This window comes from Polyodon spathula, chromosome 9 (genome assembly GCF_017654505.1).
Source record: "Polyodon spathula isolate WHYD16114869_AA chromosome 9, ASM1765450v1, whole genome shotgun sequence".
NCBI lineage: Eukaryota > Metazoa > Chordata > Actinopteri > Acipenseriformes > Polyodontidae > Polyodon > Polyodon spathula.
In genome coordinates, this window is record NC_054542.1 from 49685880 (window position 1) to 49701254 (window position 15375).

Sequence of the window (15375 nt, forward strand, 5' to 3'; positions counted from 1 at the left end):
TCCACCAACACCTTTTCTCTCCCTTTTCCTCCCTCCCTCTCCACAATCCTCCTCCTGCTCCTTCAACTGAAAAGTAAGTCTTCATAAAGCTAGGTCTGGAACCTTCTTCTCCCCCCCCTACACACCGGAACCCCCCCCCCCCCCCACCCCCCCCCCCCATACCTCTCTGAGACTGAGCCGGAAACGCGGAATGGAATGAGGTCCGGTTACGAACGAAGAAGGTAAGGTGAAGTCTATTGGTTTTGCTTCTTCCGTGAGTCATTCAGACAGACCACTATAAATAGCACTCAGTAAACTGTCTGAGTGATTATGTTAAAGTATAGTTTCAATTTTGTCCACACTAGTAAAATCTATCATTTTAGACGAACTATTTATCTTTTACAACTTGGTGATCTATATATATATATATATATATATATATATAGAGATCGATATATATAAATATGATCTCCTACAATATATATATTATAGATATTTACGGTATGTTACTTTTATAGAGATTTTACTATTCATGGAATCTAAAAGGTCATGTCTATCACCATTTATGGGACAGTGTTTCACCCTTACAAAAGAGTTTCAAAATCCTATTTGACTGTACGGGGTATAATTATCCAGTTCTTTATCTCAGCACACCGATGAGACTAAAAGGATGTATTGACACACCCCTTTTCACAGAAGAACAGTGTGTTTCTTTAAAGTGCTAGTGCATTCACTGGGAGTGTGCATTATCTGCCAGGCTCCCCTTTCAGGTAGCCAATTTGCTGTCAATTTAAAGCCTACCTTTTCCATTCATGTTGTGCAATTTAAATCCTTTGTCGATTCCTGAATGCAGGCCTCTCTTTGCCTGACTGTACGACCCTCCTGCCATACAGCTCTGTCTCTTTGAAACTCACTAGCTCTGACATTCAGCAGCTCGGGCCTCTCGGTTCCTTTTTTAAAGGATTTAGAAATGAAAAGTTTTATTGTTTTATTTTATATTAGGACCCATGATTTTATTGTGCTTCTGTGTTATGTAGTTCGATGTTTTCCGTTACTGTAACCTCTACTTTTGTAATTGCCTAGGATTTTGATGATAATTCTGTATGCTAATCAGTGCAACAAACTCAGACTAAGGTGGTGTTAAATCAGTTGCAGACTCACCCATGTCTTTTACTGCTTGCCAAGCCCTCGTCTTGTTTTAGCAGTGTGGAGTTTGATCATGTAAATCCATTTGGTATAATGGTACATCTTTTGTGTGTTCCATTGTGTTGTTTTATCAGCCACTGTGCAGTCCACTCTTGATTATCCAACTCACAGCAAACACAGAAACCTAACTTCTTTAGCCAAACAGCCAAAACTGTGCCACTGGCCCATTGCATTCCCTCATATCAATGTATTGCTGCATCACTCAAGAGACACTTTAGTTATTAGCACAAGGAAACCCAAATAAGTGTTTAGTGCCTTCATGTCTGTATACTGTATGTGCTGGCTGTGTTTCCGTCTGTGGCAGATAATCGCTCTTCACTTCTCTGTGGACTACTTGGTGTTAATGAAGGTAAAACAAGTCTTTTTTCTTAAGCGGCATGCTCATCAATATTTTTGCGAGCTCAACTTTTTAGTGAGCTTACCGAAAAGGATGAAATGGCTTCATTCCAGTGTACAATGGGACAAGACCAATCAATCAGACTGACACAGTGCATGTGGAGTGTGGGTGGCATTTTTTAACTTCAGATATGAAATTGAAGAGCTATATTTTTGATATCTCAGCAGGTTAGAGGGAGACGGGATTGATGTCTCGCTTCAAAGTCTAAAAGTTGTTCTGTCTCTTTCTAAATGTTTGCTGTCAGATTGGATGACACTGCATCAGAGCATGAATGGCTAATATCATTTCTCAGTTCTTTCGTCTCAGAGGTCAGTCATGTGTCAGGGTGAAGCCCAGTCTCCAGTAAGCTGGAAGCAGGTTATAGGCCTGACAGCTGTGCAGTGTTCAGAAAACAAGAACTGTGATAAAAGAGCCACCGCCTTTCATCACATAATCAGCTGCCAATAATTATTCATATTTTTTTTTTAGAGAGGGCTGCCAAGTTAGCTTTCAGGGCTTCACTCTATACCACAATTTACCAGGACTTGGACCTATCTTGAGAGAGATGTAAACAGGCCCCTGCATCTTTAATCTATATGTTAATCTTGATCGCAGATCTTGTAGTATTGATTCCACCCCAGTGGTACCCAGTCCTGTCCCGTTGTCTCAGCTACAATTGTTGGCTAGACACTTGATTCTGTTTGCTTGGGGGAAGGCTGCCCCATCCTCACATGTTCTGTAGATCAGGGACATGCAATTTCTGAAGCTAGAAAAAATAAAACACTTGCTCCGAGGATCAACTAAAAAGTGTAATGCATCTTGGAGGTTTATTCTGACCCACTTTACCCAGCTTATTCCCATTTGACGTCACTGTTTTCTCTCATGCTGGAGAACACTCTTCGTCGCTCTCTTTTGCCTCCTTAGTACTTTTTTCTGGTACCTTTTTTTGTTTTGTTCCTGTCTGTCTCTTGCTAATGATTTTTGTTTTATACAGATTTAATTGTTACATTTATTTTTTGTCTTGTAACACAAAACAACAAACCCAGTGTTTTTTCAAGGTTCCTCTGTCTTGTAAGAAACTTGAATTACTTTGAAAATGCAATGCATACAATACACATCACTTTTCTTCACAAACCACCCGATTGATAAGATGTGTAGTTATGCAGTGCATAGTTACTTTTCTATCAACTAACAGCAAATCCATGGAAATGGATGCAGCCAGGTCAAATTGCTGGAACAGGAAGAGCTAACCCAATTATTTTACAGCTAATAGAAGCAAATATGTCCAATTCTTTATTCCAAGGAAAGGCATCCTTGGTTCTACCAGTCTACAGCCTTTCATTGCAGGACTTTGCTCCTCCTTAGTTATTGAATTGACCCGTATGAGGATCCATTAAATAATGAAGTGTCTGGTTGGATCGAAATTTGAATTCAATAGGCTGGAAGAGCAGCATGTTGCCACCCCTTGATCTAAATGTGTTGTCCATGCCCTGTATTGGTAAATCTATACAGTGTGTTTTCACTTCCTCAGAAGGTAAAAGAATGCTGATGCTAAGCAGTTCAATCCCTACTGTAGGTCCTAGGTGCAGAAGTGACCCACTTCATATTGAATCAAGACACTTGAGTTAGGGTGCCTGACTTCATTATAATAGGTGAAAAGGTACAGTATATGGTGCAATCAAGGAGGTTTGGTCAGTAATGACAGTGCATGTGTTACTACTGTATATCTGGTTGGTCGTGCTTCTGGGGATGATAACAAAGTCTAACAAACAACAACGTCTAGCAAACAACAACATCTAACAAACAACAACGTCTAACAACAGACAGGCAGGCAGGATGCTTCAGTTTTGCAAAAGTTGCAACAATGCTTAGGACATAAAATTCAGACATTAGGTTCTTGTGATGTGACATTAAATGGAAGGCGCTGGATACAGTGCTGTGAGTGCAAATTGTGCTCTACCTTCATTTACAGACATGCAACAAGTGATACCAAAGTTGGATAAAAAAAATCTTTCATCTGTATAGGCACTGCACTCAAACGGACTTGCTTACAAGTTTAATGTCATTTATGCCTGACAGTCACTTACATTAAACTCCCGGGTCAATGTAATCCAATTGTAAAATGAGTTTCTAGAGTACAGTTAGGGTGATCTTATTTATTTATTTGTTGAGATATATAAATATCACATCTCATTTCTTGCGGTGGTTAAAGCATTAGACCACAGTTATTCAGGACTGCATGCATTGCGCAGTTCAGTGGAGGAAAACAAACTGTCAAAAGACATAACCGACAACAGGATTCTCTGGTCACATCCAATCATCCTCGACTGCCAGCCTGCTTTCCAGAGGATTGTTCAGGAAACTTTACTCAAAACATTTGATTGCAGAATTGTGTATGCAATGTTTGGAGGACATGAAAAGGACGAGTACGACACTTTCTAGTAATTAAGCAAATCTCGATGAGCATTAAATGCTTTCCCAACAGACATGAATTTGAAGTCCCTGTTTATGACTTGTAGACTGTGGTAACACACCTTTTATTAAGTGACGTTGTATTATTTAAACAGTTGTTTAGTCATGCATGGCTATGCTGTGTGATGGAAGTGCAATTCAGTCCTGACTCAACACATAAACACACTGTCTGTCAGAGTTTATTTTTACAACTCTCATAATTTCACTTGAACACAACAATGTACAATGTAGTAAAGTATGTTACAGCAATGCCATTATATCAGATGGTTAACAGCTGTGAAAATGCTAGCAGTGTTCATGTACGATACCTCAAAGGCCCTTAAACAAATTGTTTTACAGATAAACATTTCTAAAGCTAACATGCCCCCATGTGAATGTATAATACCTGACGATGTTAACATTCCTTCTGCTTTCTGGACATTCATTAAATAAAGAATAAAGCAGGTTCAGAAACAAAACAAAACTCCTTGCATGCAAGTAGCCCAGATCAGTGGCCAATAGGTTTGGTGAGTCATGCTGACTGGTGTCCTATCAGAATGCAAATAGACACAGGCAGCGGGGCTGCAGCTAAAACTACCTGAGAAACAATCTGGTGAGCCAGCAGTGCCCGGCTTGGTATGAAGCAGGCATCTTAAGAGGGTGCAGAAGGCTGAACTCTTGAAGAATGTTGTGAGCATTCACCCAGGAATCGTAGTTTGCAGAGCTTTGCAGCTGTGAGTTCCAATGCTGTCATTCTCTACGTACACAATTTGTAAGTGCTTTAAAGCAAACCTTACAGGGCCGGTCAGATGATTTGTCTTAGTGTCCTCTTCCCAAACTAATGGAACGTGACTGCCACCTAGCGGCAGCACCATGTTACACACTCAGAACAGAGCAGCTGTATCTCAAGGGCACAGCCCAGGCTGCCTCACCTTTCTGTAGCTAGTTGTCTTCATCTCATTTTTAAAGATGTCACACATATTCAATCCAGAACCTACATGGCTTCTATTTTGTATTACAAAGATTGTTGATAGAAGATAGTTACAAAATGAAACATTGCAGCTAATTAAAGGGGTGCTAACAGCTTTTAGTTTTAAATCCAGCTCTGTAGATGAAACATTCCTGCTGCTGCATGTGTTGTACTCTCCAGTGGTGTAGCTATGGGATGTACAGGGAAGGCAACAGGATGCATCAGTCTACAGCGATGCACCTGGAATGGCAGCAAATAAAGATAATTAGTACAATAAAAGGGGGTCCCACTAATAAAGTGTTAATACAGTCACTGTAATAACGGAGTATTCCCCATTCTGGCTGTGGCAGGTTGAGAACAGTGATGGCATGTTGACCCCAATGAGTAACCATTAGCAGTCTAATAGCTGTACCCACTAGCCTGTCTGTGTCTCCCAGCCTCATCCTCAGTGCAGCTGTGCATTGCTGTTGGCATGTGGGACAGCTTTACATTGTTCAACATTTCAATGAGATCATTGGGACCACTCATACAATCAACACATGCCAGGACAATCAATGTAAGTGCATCCCTTATGGGTTTAGTGCACATCAGACACCCACCATTGCAATCATCTTCCACTTCCCTAACCTGTGCTCCACCAGGACTGTGTGACTCGTGTATGAATGGGTCTGCAATATCATTGGCGGAAGTTAATAGGGTTTCAATTCTAAGCATTTCCAGTCATTATTATTTAAAGTATGTTTGTACATTATTATTATTATTATTATTATTATTATTATTATTATTATTATTATTATTATTCAGACACGTCACACATACCACATCAGTTCAGACCTTGATCAAACCAAAAACGTGGATGAACAGTTAAATTAATATTTAAACAAACAATATAAAACTACACCCTGAAAGAAAGTAGGAAAAAGAAAAGTATAAAGAATGACTATAAACACCTAGCATTCAGCACAGAAATGACCCTTCAAGAGCAAACCCTTTTACTGACCCACAGTGGCCAGCACAGTAACAGAATAACTGTTATCACCTTTCACTAGCTAACACAATGGGCACAGCTGCCGGTCAGTTCTAAAAACACATTGTCTCTTTTAGCCAAAGAAAGGTTGGATAGAGCTACTGTAGCAACCACATGTTATATTGGTGTCTTCATCAGGAGCTCCCAGTTCACTCACAATGAGTAAATGAAAAGCCATGCAACTTTTAAATTAGTAAAACAAAAATCTTACCTCGTTGTTTTCATTACAGTCCCAAAACAGACGTGTCACGGGTGAAAAAAAAACTGCCTCCAGCAGTGATTAAAGCAGACATATGGAAAACTCCTGGACACCTTGATAACTGCAATCATTACTCACTGCCCCTTCAAACAAAGGGCTCGTAAACAAGAAGACATGTTAGATGGCGAGCCTGCCCCATCTACTGGCCGTGAAGAGCCACTGCAGTATCAGCTTTATGTAGCACTAGTAGCAGCTCGAGTGGTGTTATAAAGTATGGTTCTGTGTAGAGAAGGGGCCCCTGAAAGGACTCAAAAGGACCAGATGATGTTATATAGAATGCATATATATATATATATATATATATATATATGTGTGTATCATGAGGATCATGAAGACTCATTTCACGAACACTCGTTTGAACTTGCTGTATGTGCACGTACATGTATTACTGCTCAGAAGAGTGCTCTCTAGGCCAGTATTAATCAGCAGGCTACTGAAGAATACGCCCAGCAACTCAGAATGTAAAAACTATTTCAGGCAGTTTAAAGTTCAAAATAAAACAGGTCTGACTGATGAACACTTTGTAATAACATTTCAAGTACAATTACAAAAAGTATGCGACATGTTAAAAGTATATTCATGTCTTCAGGGCTCGTGTGTGCCGGATCACAGCGGATCCTAGATCCTGTACCGTTTAGTATAACAGGTGAGAATTATACAGTTTGCAATGAACCGTATAAAAAAAAAAGCAGCTACCGACCCAGCAATAAGGCATGAAACTCACAGCACATGAGAACTAGATGCACATTATATGGAAGCTACTGTACATCAAGGGCAGTGGAATATGGTAGAAGAAATACTATCTCTCGTCCTTAATTATAGCAATCTGTACCTTTTTGTTTACAAATTAACCCCTGCATGTACAGATAAAAACTGCATTAATGAGGATTTGGAGTGAGTAAATAGCTATGAGAATCTGTCCCTGTGTGTAATAATTAGAATCAGCATGTGTTCTAAAGGTCAGCCTATATTAAATATTAGTCTGCACTGCTGTCTGCCTGCCTTCCTTTGGCATCTGTAGAAAACTTTAACTGACTGTAATTCATTTTCTTGCTAAACTAAACATGAAATCCATATATTATGATTATTGGAACTACTGTTACTGTATGTAACATGAAATTAGTTTTTATATCATGCCAAGAACTTTATGAAATTAAAAAAAAATAAAAAAAAACCTGCAGAAACCATATTATTATTATTATTATTATTATTATTATTATTATTATTATTATATTATTATTTCCCACGGCAAAGGTAAATTTTCAATCGCGCTGTGAAAAATAATATGATAGAGAAATTAATATATGGAGATAAAATTATAATGACAGTATTTAAAATACTGCATTATACCAGCGAAAGTAAGATCGTTTCAGCAATGATGCTGTAAAAATAGAATTTCTCTGTGAAAAAAATATTTTATAGACTTACACTGGTAATATTAATATCTATTTCCTGTTCCTTAGGGTGACAGTATTTCAATAATTATAATGGTTTTCTCTTAGCTACCGAAGCAATTAATATTTTATTTGTTTAAAAATTTAATTGTAAATAGCTGTCAGTACATAATAATACATGTTGTTAATATACACTATTTTTTAACCCCTTAAAGTGTCACAAGGTAAACCCTGTTGCTTCATCAAACTGTTTCTTCTTAAATACATGTTAAGCTGTCAGTACAGTGTAATCTGTTAATCTGTCAGTACAGTAAACCCTGTTAAGCTGTCAGTAATTGTAAACCCTGTTAATCTGTCAGTACATTGTAAACCCTGTTAATCTGTCAGTACATTGTAAACCCTGTTAATCTGTCAGTACAGTGTACATTGTAAACCCTGTTAAGCTGTCAGTAAACCCACTGTGTAAACCCTGTTAATCTGTCAGTACATTGTAAACTGTTAACCTGTCAGTACATTGTACCCTGTTAAGCTGTCAGTACATTGTAAACCCTGTTAATCTGTCAGTACAGTGTAAACCCTGTAAACCCTGTTAATCTGTCAGTACAGTGTAAACCCTGTTAAGCTGTCAGTACATTGTAAACCCTGTTAATCTGTCAGTACATTGTAAACCCTGTTAATCTGTCAGTACAGTGTAAACCCTGTGTAAACCCTGTTAATCTGTCAGTACATTGTAAACCCTGTTAATCTGTCAGTACATTGTAAACCCTGTTAATCTGTCAGTACATTGTAAACCCTGTTAATCTGTCAGTACAGTGTAAACCCTGTTAATCTGTCAGTACATTGTAAACCCTGTTAATCTGTCAGTACAGTGTAAACCCTGTTAATCTGTCAGTACATTGTAAACCCTGTTAATCTGTCAGTACATTGTAAACCCTGTTAATCTGTCAGTACAGTGTAAACCCTGTTAATCTGTCAGTACATTGTAAACCCTGTTAATCTGTCAGTACAGTGTAAACCCTGTTAAGCTGTCAGTACATTGTAAACCCTGTTAAGCTGTCAGTACAGTGTAAACCCTGTTAAACTAAACCTGTCTGTTAAAATAAACCCTGTTAAACTGTCAGTACATTGTAAACCCTGTTAAACTGTCAGTACATTGTAAACCCTGTTAAACTGTCAGTACATTCAGTAAACCCTGTTAAGCTGTCAGTACATTGTAAACCCTGTTAAACCCTGTTCTGTCAGTACAGTGTAAACCCTGTTAAACTGTCAGTTCTGTCAGTACAGTGTAAACCCTGTTAAACTGTCAGTACATTGTAAACCCTGTTAAACTGTCAGTACAGTGTAAACCCTGTTAAGCTGTCAGTACATTGTAAACCCTGTTAAGCTGTCAGTACAGTGTAAACCCTGTTAAGCTGTCAGTACATTGTAAACCCTGTTAATCTGTCAGTACAGCTGTCAGTACAGTGTAAACCCTGTTAAACTGTCAGTACATTGTAAACCCTGTTAAACTGTCAGTACATTGTAAACCCCTGTCAGTGTGTAAACCCTGTTAAACTGTCAGTACAGTGTAAACCCTGTTAAACTGTCAGTACAGTGTAAACCCTGTTAATCTGTCAGTACATTGTAAACCCTGTTAAACTGTCAGTACATTGTAAACCCCCTGTCAGTACAGTGTAAACCCCTGTCAGTACTGTCTGTCAGTACATTGTAAACCCTGTTAAACTGTCAGTACATTGTAAACCCTGTTAAACCCTGTTAAACTGTCAGTACATTGTAAACCCTGTTAAATCTGTCAGTACAGTGTAAACCCTGTTAAACTGTCAGTACATTGTAAACCCTGTTAATCTGTCAGTACAGTGTAAACCCTGTTAAACTGTCAGTACAGTGTAAACCCTGTTAAACTGTCAGTACAGTGTAAACCCTGTTAAACTGTCAGTACAGTGTAAACCCTGTTAAACCCTGTTAATCTGTCAGTACATTATAAACCCTGTTAATCTGTCAGTACATTATAAACCCTGTTAAGCTGTCAGTACATTGTAAACCCTGTTAATCTGTCAGTACAGTGTAAACCCTGTTTCATGCACCATGGCTGCAATTATTAATACAGAAGTTAATATGTACAGTTGACCCATCTCTCATTGTATGAGAGTCTTCTCACTTACCAGAAGACACAGGGTCAACTCTACATACACATTTATTACAAAGCCATGTTTTAATTAAAAAAACAGAACACTTCATGCCAGTTGTCAGATGGAAGTCTATCGTGCACAAGACAGCATTTAGTGCAAAACAAAATAAGATGTTTTAGAATGTTTTGAGTGGCCGAGTGGTTTCATGGTTTATAATATAATTAAAGTGTGGCAGTATTTTGATCAGCTGCTATTAAGATTATTAAAATATAGATTAAAAATGCAGGCATGTATGTAACATGTACACATAGCATACACAACTGTACTGTACACACTATCTGGCTCCAACATGAAATTAAACCAACCAACAGAGATTCATTATTCAAATACAATGTTTAATGGTAATAAAAACATCCCTTTCAATTAAAATAAATACAGCCTCAAGAAAAGTTTGAGTGACCTGATCTTTTAAAGACTCTGTTTAATGACTTTTAGGCACATTGACCACAAGAAGAATAAACACAGAGGTGCTAACTGGACTTGTTGGTTGAAATGTGCTCTCTGAGTTGGGCATGCAGACTATGGTTTACTGCACTCCCTCATCAGAGCTCTCTGCTGCAGGTGGTCAAACCTCAATTTACTGTAAACATTAACAAGTTCCAGTCTGGTATGTGTGATGTATGCTTTGTGACAAGAGGTGTTATCTTCACATTCTGTTCAAGGAAACCTCTACAAAAATAGGTTCTTAGAAATCAATGATTCAAATGTTGATCATAAACACTAAAGAGCTAACAAATGATACAGCGAGAGAGGGAGAGAGACAGAGAGAGAGAGAGAGATGGTTCTGTTGAATTTTAGTATTTGCAATTCAAGCTCCTGTTCTCTACATTAGTTCTAAAACATTAATATTTATAAAAATTATAAATGATGTAATGCAGAAACAGCTCATGTATACATTGCATTTCTGATACGGCTTTATACCCTTAATTTTACTTCAGCACTATGGTGTGCATTTCAGTATATCTGTGGGAGATTTCAAACAACCTGGAAAAAAAAAACTAAGCAAAGTATCGAAGCGAAGAATTGCTTTTGGCCTATTTTGAAAATGTTGTTTTTGTCAAACTCTTATTCCAGTCATCATGAAACTCTGTACTGGGAGAGTGACTTAAGCGTAATGCTTGACTGTTATTGTGTGTGGTACGTGCCATTTGCACGTGCGTATAATAACACACATAAAAAAACTGAAAAAAAACTGAATTCTAGGTGATGCTAAACTTTTGGCAATCACTGTACATTAATACAGTGGCAGGCGTCCTGTGAGGGATTTATATGGAAGTGTGTTCGGGTCTGGCACATGGCATTTAGTACACTTTGAAAATATTAAGCACACATTCTCATTGTATTACTACCAATCAGAACACAGCAAAAGAATGTCTAAAATACTCAAAGCTATTGACTTGTTTATTTCAGAAAGGAGAAACACAAAGTTACCAAACCAGAAATAATCAACTGAGGGTGGACTGCACCAACATGGATTAACCACTAACTCAGATAACCAGGGTCTGTATGTAATCATTGTTCAAAATGAATCCAAGGTTAAACATTTTTAAACATAAAAGATTCAAATATAATCACATTGCACCACCAATTTGAATCCATGTTTAAATGTGAAAAGTGATTCAAAGATTTAAAAAAAATATATTCATGAATACCTTCCTGGCTGTGTTTAGGCATTGAATCCAGAGGAGGGATTCTTCAGCCTCCTCTCTCTGAATCGATGCAGTCTTACTATTGTGCACTGGTGACATGTGGGGAGGACAGTACTGGAAATGAAACCGAGGAGGACAGTAAGGGTGAGATTTTGTTTTTTCTTGCACACTGCCATGCAATAATAAAACATTGCTAATAAAATAAACAAATAAACATTTAAAAAATCAATGCAGAGAGAAACCTAGGCATAATTCCATTCTCCTGGAAAAGCATGTCAGGTGTGTCACACAGAATTTTCAAATACTGCTTACAGCTGCAAAATTTCAAATACATTTCAAATGTATTAAACACCTTGCAAAATATAATAGTCACATCGCACATTACCCTAACCTTAACCCTAACTTAAATACAATCACTCTGCTAAACTTTAAACATATGTGGTATTGTTAATTTAAATGTTGCACTCTAGAAAACTTAACACTAGACAGAGAGAGACACATAAGTGTGGAGCTCATTTGAGCGGTCGTCAACGCGGAAAACGATGAGTACAAAGACTTTGTGGTGTGCTTGCATTGTGATGCCCTTTACAAGTATGATAGTCATAAAACTGGGACTTCTAATATTTGTCGGCATGTTTGTGAACGTCAAGGAATCAGCAGTGGCAGGGCAATCAAAATAATGTGCTTTCAAGAACATGAATTCAAGATTAAATGTTGAATATTATTTTGGGATTCGTTATCTTCATGACAAATGGAAAGATAAGCCTGTGTATTTTATACATAATAGTTGTGTCAGGTGTTGGGTCGGGTTCAGATGAATATTAATATAACTTCAGTTGGGTCAGATCAGATGCGGGTCAAAGTTTAACGGGTTTGGGTAAAATATGACTGGCCCGCGCAGCACTAACATATAATTTGGAAACGTGAATAACTACTGTAAACAATGCGTGTGTTTTACACTTCATATATGGTGAGAATATTACACAAAACCAAAAGTGTTGCTTAATATGTCTGTAAATAGTAATATATATATATATATATATATATATATATATATATATATATATATATATATATATATATATATATATATATATATATATATTATAGTTACTTAGTACATACACACTTACTCACACTGTATCCAGTAAAAACAGACAAACACAATGCTAGCCTGGTATGAGTGTACAAACATGTTACTCATTCTACATAATAGTTATTTAGTACATACACACTTACTCATACGACCCCATCAGCTTGGGGTTCATTTGCATTTTTAGAAGTCCGAAATGTTTTTGTGTTCAGCTAGGGGTTCTCTTGTGAATGACCCATCGCAATGCTGAAAATGCTCTTTACCCAAAGCCAGTTTTCCTGCTGCATTAACATTTTATATGCCTCTCATTTACATTTCAGATTATAACCAGAGTATGCACGTACTTGTGATTCTCTCGTTTGCAAGGAGTGGATGTCTTGTCATTGCAATTCCAATAATTACAATGATCTTAAGAAGAGAATAACCCAAAATGAAGTATGAGCAAAGGTGAGATTCTGGGCTGAAGCCCCCAAAAAGGAACATTTTCACAAATAAAGAAGCTTATTAAATGCATATAGATATTTTAGTTTTGCTATTGCAATGGTAGGAAATGTCCAGATGTCCTAAATTTCCACACCACAGACTGAAGCGGACAATGACCAAGGACAAATATGAAGGATTCTATTACTGTGGAGTTATTCCACTGAACTGCAGTATTTTCATAACAGTAAATATGGCTAATTCTCCCTGCATTGCAAAGCAATCTGTTTAAACTGCTTCCAAATTATGAAGATTGTATTTTGTTTTGCCTAAGCAGATAAGAACTATGCCTGTAACCACAATTGTACCTTAAGGGTCAGTAAATGCACAATAAACTATGCATTCTTGCAATACACCTTGTATTTATTCATTGATTTTTAGGTTATTTAATTAAAAATGCTGCTGAAGGCAGGGCATAGAAAGTCAGAAATAAAAAGGTGAGCTGTCCTAGATCACACTTCTATGATAAAAGCTATTAAAACTAAAACAAGATGTCAGTTTTCTTTGCCGCACACTATTTTATTAAGGGCTCATGGGTCTACGTAATATATGCTCTTTATACAGCACTGCAGTCCCTCTTTAAATTAGAGAGCTCTGACTGCAGTGCAGCTTCTACAGCCTTGACACGCTGTTTCTTCCTGTCGGCGACTCATTTCCTGTATGGTATGTGTCATGTGGTTTGATTTCAGCCAGTAAAGTGAAGCTTAGCTAGAGTGTGGTCTTGCAAATATCTGGAGTACAATAAGCTCAGTGCATATCTTATAGGTTGTGCTCCAAGAAACTGTAATTGTGACCCTATTGATAGACAATCTGTCTGGATCAGATTGATTAATATCTAGACCCATTCTGGCTGAAAAGCTAGGAAAAGCTTCTATTTCTTAATGTGTACGAAGTACGTTATTTAAATATCTACGTAGAGGCATTATCCAAGTTTATCCACCACCACACATAAATACTTCATAGACAGCTCTGCTTTGTACTACACTCTGAAGATAGCTACAGTGTCTCTGGTCATTTCAAATGGCAGGAAGCTCTTTAAAAGGGTGGTATACATGCAGTATTAGAGCAACACAACTGAATAAATATTATGGACCTCTGCACATCTCCACTCTAGCAAGCACCTGCCAATTCTTTTTGAGCAGCATACGAGGAATCCAACCCTTCCTCGCCAACTACTCCACTCAACTCTTCATCCAGGCCTTGGTACCCTTCTACCTAGACTAATGCAACTCCCTCCTGGCCAGCCTCCTTGCGTCCGCCACCTGTCCGCTCCAGCTCTCATCCAGTTCAAGATTATTGTACTCGCCTACCGATGCCTTGACCAGACTGCACCCAGCTACCTCCACACCCTCATCTCTCCCTACACCCCCACCCGACTTCTCCACTCTGCCTGCACTAGAAGACTGGCTGTACCTCCACTATGCTCCCCTGCCTCCAGAGCCCGATTCTTCTCCACCCTCGCCCCGCAGTGGTGGAACGACCATCTTATGGATGTCAGGAATGTCCAGTTCCTGACCCCCTTCCAGCACCTCCTCAAGAGACACCTCTTCAGACAACACCTGGAAAACTCTTCCCTTCTGCACAATATAACACTCTGCCTTTAATGCACTTTGACTAGCATTTATCTGCTCCCCATTTAACTCTATTTAATAATGCATTTAACCCAATCTGTAGTATTTTGTACTTCACCAGCATTCGCATCTAGCCCTGATGTAACTATCAACACTGTTATCTGCTCTTGAACTGCCCCGAAATCAAATCGTACTGTGTTTTATATTAATTGTTATTAGGACTAAAGTCATTGCATTTTGTATCTAACCCTAGGTAAGGGCGCCTGCTAATAAATAAATACATAATTTAATTAATTAATAATAATAATAATAATAATAATAATAATAATAATAATAATAATAATAATAATAATAATGTAAAGTACAGTATTTATACCATTTGTCTTACAGATTGGTCTGGAATAGTATGTAATTAACTATGTCAATACATCACTGTCCAGCATTTGTTTTTAATGTAAAACTTTGCACATTGCTTTTCACATGCATTGCATTAGGGGACACTGCATGCATTCCCCACTTTAAATCCCAGACCCCATGTGTAACAGGTGAGTGTCATGTGGGTGCGTATTCGCTGCTGAGTGACAGGCTGGAGATCAAGACGGAGGTTGAGGTTGAGATGCCATGCAGAAGCACATGTTTATTTACATACACACACACACACACAGGCACATACACGCACATGCACACATGCACTTACATACACACACACACACACACACACACACACACAC

The 15375-nt window shown here is 38.1% G+C and overlaps 2 long non-coding RNA genes across 2 annotated transcripts; one reads left to right on the plus strand and one right to left on the minus strand.

The window, feature by feature from the left end:
* Positions 1-4196: 4196 nt before the first annotated feature.
* Positions 4197-6360, minus strand: LOC121321148. Its single transcript, XR_005950919.1, has 2 exons — positions 6221-6360; positions 4197-5222 (listed from the first exon to the last, which is right to left on the minus strand). It is a non-coding gene; the product is annotated as an uncharacterized LOC121321148 (long non-coding RNA).
* A 5128-nt stretch (positions 6361-11488) lies between these two features.
* LOC121321325 lies at positions 11489-13426 on the plus strand. Its single transcript, XR_005950926.1, has 2 exons — positions 11489-11644; positions 12914-13426. It is a non-coding gene; the product is annotated as an uncharacterized LOC121321325 (long non-coding RNA).
* Positions 13427-15375: the final 1949 nt, after the last annotated feature.